This window comes from Gossypium arboreum, chromosome 12, assembly GCF_025698485.1.
Source record: "Gossypium arboreum isolate Shixiya-1 chromosome 12, ASM2569848v2, whole genome shotgun sequence".
In the NCBI taxonomy this organism is placed as follows: domain Eukaryota; kingdom Viridiplantae; phylum Streptophyta; class Magnoliopsida; order Malvales; family Malvaceae; genus Gossypium; species Gossypium arboreum.
Genome location: NC_069081.1, coordinates 44,042,387 through 44,047,326, shown reverse-complemented (window position 1 = coordinate 44,047,326; position 4,940 = coordinate 44,042,387). Strand labels below are relative to the sequence as shown.

The following is a 4,940-nucleotide window of genomic DNA, read 5'->3' as shown; positions in this document are numbered from 1 at the left end:
CTAAATGGGACAATAGGAAAATTGGTGTAAGCCAACATGAATGAATGACATGATTTTGATGATGTTACTATGATGATGGAAGTTGTGTCATATGTGTATGTATAAGAAAGTCGAGTCAGAGGTCCTACAACCCCTCCCCCTTACCAAAGTGGTACTTATAATGGAATTTCATGAGATTTGTATTGAATAAGTTTTCGGTTGAGAACCCAAAGAGTTCAAGGATAGAATAATTATAAGTATGATCCGAGATTGAAAATGAGCTGATAAGTAAAGTCGAGCCGAGAAAGTATCGGATTGATATAAAGATTATTGGAATTATGCACCTTCCCTGATTTAGAGAAGGAATTCTCTTTGGTAAATCAATTACTCAAGTACAAGGTCGAGAAAAGTGTAAATTGAAATTTATTCAGAACTGACATTCTTTAGTGAATGATTTAATATGAAATTTGTGACGGCAGAACTAGTTGGGGAAATGATATTTCAAATGTGAATTATCTGAGTGTGATGCATTATGACCGGACAGATTTAATGTCTCTTTTGAGATGTTCTATGTGTTCACCCGTTCTCGAAATATTTCTATGGCTATTGATCTTCGAAGAAATTCTTGTTATATGGGAATGTCTTCTAATTCGGTGTTGGATGAAAGCATTGGTAGTCATTGGTTTATAATTTATATTGCTCTATTTTATCGGGTATTCTATTTCATTTAAATCGATAAGAATTGATGAGAGAATTCATATGATATTATGATTCTGCTTTCTTCTACTTGATGCTTCATCCGATATATATGTATGGGAAGATATATTGATCTTGTTATATTTGATTTCAGTGGGATTAAATGATGTTTTCTTTTGGACTTTCTTTCTTTGAAGAATTATCGAGGTATTCGTATTTTCTCTATGAATTTGGTTTTCGATTCTCGGCATAGTATCGTATCTTGGGTTTCTTTATCCCGGATCTCTTTATTCGGATTTCTTTATTTTGGGTTTCTCTATCTTGGATTTCTTTATTCGGTTTTCTTGTTATCTTTGTTCCATAATTTGTCAATTATGACTCATGTTCAATCGTTCTTCATTTCGTGATAATCATGTCAAATATGACTATACTTCTAATTTGATCTTGGTAATGTGGTGATTTTAGTATTGGGATTTTTCTAATTTCTATGTAAGGATTTGACATCGGTAAAGGCATAGGTGATAAAAGCGAGTTTTAGTCGGTATGGTAAATTATTTATTTGAAAGATTTCATGTGACAATTATGTCGGGATTATTTTCCCAAGTTTGATAATAGAATTTCATTTTATGCAGATCAAAGAGTAAATAGTTTGAACGAGAAGTCTATATTTAATAGAAAGAGTTGAATATTAGTTTAAGTCACTACGAATGATAAGGTTTCCATCTTGTGAAAGCTGAAAAGTTTATTACATGTTGACAGAGTTCGGATAGATGAGAATATTGGTAACAAGGCGTCCCGAACTAGACTAGTCTACATTGAGCAAAGACTTCGACTTTCAATAATGTATTGTTGTATGAATTGTGATGTGTTTCAAGACAGTGAGGTAATGTGATAGTTTAGAGCATCCGATGTTACATAAAATCGGAGTTGTTAAAGGGGTTAAAGCCGAGCATTGGGATCTATCAAAATTATCCTTGTCAATGTTGATATTGGGATGGAAATGAGAAGGATTATTCTTGAGGCCATATCGAATTATTTCTATGGCGGAAAGAGGAAAATGTGATGTATCCTATTGTTAAATGTTTGGCGAGATCTATAAATCACATCTGTATTGAATGAATTCCTACTCATCGATTCATGGAATTTCGTGTCTCTTTGATTGTTGGATTTCTTGGAATTCGGTCTCCATTAAATCAAGTTGAGATCCGGGTTTTATGTCATGATATCATGGGAAATTGAGAAGGGTTGAAAATTTAAGAACGATTGAGAGTTGAGGCTGTAAGCTTTTAGATCATATGAGAAATTGAAGAGATGTATTGGAGGCAGTCTAAGTGCAAGTTCTTGACACCAAATATGAGATTAAAAGTGAAGACCACTTTTACGGTAAGATTTTGGGGCGAAAATCCTCGAAGGGGGAGAGTTGTAATATCCTCGATTTTGGGCCTAGTCGGAATAGTGGTTTCGTGACCACAAAATCCGAGATAGAAATAATTATTTTATGATTATTTTAAGGTCTATGATATGATTGCATATTGTGTGAAAGTTTCGTGAAGAAATTTTATGCATAAAGTGCTTAATTTGAAATTTGGGACTAAATTGAATAAATTGCAAAACTTGTGTTCTAGAAGTATTTTGCATAAAATTGAATTAGATTATTAATTAGAGGTCCTTAAAGAGTAATTTTACCAATTTCTAAGTCTATGGACAAAAATTGGACATGGATGGAATTTTTGGAAAGTTTAGTAGTAAGGGCATTTTGGTCGTTTAGGGGTAAAATGAATTAAAATACAAAATTAAAAGCCAATTTTGCTCATCTTCAACCCCATGGCCGAATATAGCAAGGAGAAACCATGGCTAGGGTTTTTCAAGCTTCCAAGCTCGATTGTAAGTCCGTTCTAGCCTCGTTTTTAATGATTTTACGTTTTGGAGTCCGTAGCTCGATTTAGCTTATGCTAGCAATAATTTAACCTAGGGTTTATATTTGGAAAAATACCCATAGGTGAAATTTGTGTATTTTGGTGTTTTATGATAGAATATGAGGTTTTAAATTATGTTAGACAACTTGTGCTACTCGGTTTTAAGTGAAAACGAGCAAAAGGGCTTAATCGGTAAAAATACCTAATAGTCATAAGTACATGTTAGAGTGAGAATTTGATGTTTCCATAGAAGGAAAAATGATCAGCATGTCATAAAACATAAGAAAATAGGCTGAATTTTAATTTACGAGCTTTGGGGCAAAAGTGTAAATATGCAAAAGTTTAGGGGCAAAATTGTAATTTTTACAAAATATGATTTTGGGTCAATTTGAATAATGTGAGTCCTAATTAGACTATATTTTAAATGATAGAGCAAGGAAAACTGAAATTCGGGCTAAAATGGGGAAAATACCAAGTTGTGGACGAAATGGTAAAAATAGCCATTTTCGCATACGAGGTAAGTTCATGTGTAAATAATGTAGCATAATTGTTATTTTTAAGTTATTGATGTTAAATATATGATATGCTGATTTTTATCATGAAATATATGCTTTGTGGTTATTTTCGAATAAAATGCAAGATATGTGTATTATCATTAAATATAAAGTGCTACCGAGTATTGGTTTCGGTATTTTACGGAAGATGGCAAGGATATGTGTTCGAGGAAAATCCCGTTTGAACCTTAGGAATAGATTAGGATACAAGTGACATGTCACTAGGATGGTTGAGCATCCGAACTCGTTGAGTTGAGTCCGAGTTCACTTATGGATCTGACGTCCGAACTCGTTGAGTTGAGTCAGAGTTCGTGAGATGTAACTAGGCATCCGAACTCGTTGAGTTGAGTCCGAGTTCACTTATGGATCGAACGCCCGAGCTCGTTGAGTTGAGTCCGAGTTCGCTTATGGGCGGGTTACATGATTGCTTGATTGAATATGTGGCACTTATGTGTAAGTTATTCATGTATCCGAATTATATTCCGATGTGTTCAACGGGTAAAGTTCTACTCAAATGGAGGAATACTCAAGATGAAAGGGACGTATTGGTAAGTGTTGTGAAATGGATAATTTGAACAGGTATGTACTTAACCCTCGGGTTGAAAACTCGATATAACAACAATATTGTAAGATGATAAATGAAAAGGTGATATGAATGTCTTGGTGATGATTATGCAAATGATGTTTTATGTTTGCTTATATGGTTATGTTACTTGCTATTTGCATGTGAGCTTACTAAGCATTTATGCTTACTCCCTCCTTTTCATTCCTTGTAGTGTTGACAAGCCAGCTCGGAAATCGGAAACGGTAGGAGGCACGCTCACACTATCCATATACCATCTTGGCATAATGGCTTGTATATTTTGAGTATGGCATGTATAGCATTATAATCATTTTATATGTATGGTCTTATGATATGGTTATTGAGTGGTATGGAAATAGAAATGCTTGGTAATGATTAGCCATTGGAATGGCTAATCATGATCATATTTGGTATTATGTATGTCAAATTGCTAGCTAATCCATGGAAACCATGAAATAGGTAAAATTTACCATAAAATAGATTCAGACAGCAGCAGTGACGTGAGTTTAAAAAATCACTAAAAATAGTAGAAATGGAATTAAATAATGAATAAGTTATGGAATCGAAGCTTGATGAGTCTATTTTCATATGGAATAAGCAAAACAGGTATATGAGCTATATTTTATGAGATGTTTAAATTTTTGTGAAACAGGGCCAGAGCGATTTCTGGATCCCCTGTTCTGAATTTTGAAATTCACCATAAATTTTACAAAGATAATTAGAAGTCATGCTTTATATGTACAGATTCCTTATTGAGTCTAGTTTTATTAGAGACAAACAGCATAGTCATTGAAGGTCTGTATAGGGAGATATCTGATTCGTAATACAAAGAGGTCAGAGTAGTTGAACCCTGAAACAGGGGAGACTTTAACTAATAAACTGTACTAATTGGCCCAACCAAAAATTCTAGAAAAAATTAGTAGATATATATATGAGTCTAGTTTCAGGAAAAATTTACGGAATTGGATTTCGAGTTTCGTAACTCGAGATATGATTTTTAAAGCAACTGTGATGCAGTTAGCTAGCTTGTCTGGAAATTTTAAAATGAATTGTATGAGCTGTTTAATTAATGAATTAAGTCCGTTAACACCTCGTGTTCGACTCCGGAAACGGTCTCGGGTACGGGGTGTTACAACATTTACCTAGAGCTGTGTGCCAATTATGTTACTCTAGTTGAGGGCTATGTGCCTAACATAATACAGTTATCGATGG

General features: G+C 33.9%; 1 long non-coding RNA gene across 1 annotated transcript; it reads left to right on the top strand.

Annotated features, from left to right (window-relative positions):
- Positions 1-2,487: 2,487 nt before the first annotated feature.
- Positions 2,488-4,141, top strand: LOC128285317 (uncharacterized). The gene is made up of 3 exons (XR_008275815.1): positions 2,488-2,559; positions 3,023-3,108; positions 3,922-4,141. It is a non-coding gene; the product is annotated as an uncharacterized LOC128285317 (long non-coding RNA).
- The last annotated feature ends 799 nt before the right edge of the window (positions 4,142-4,940 follow it).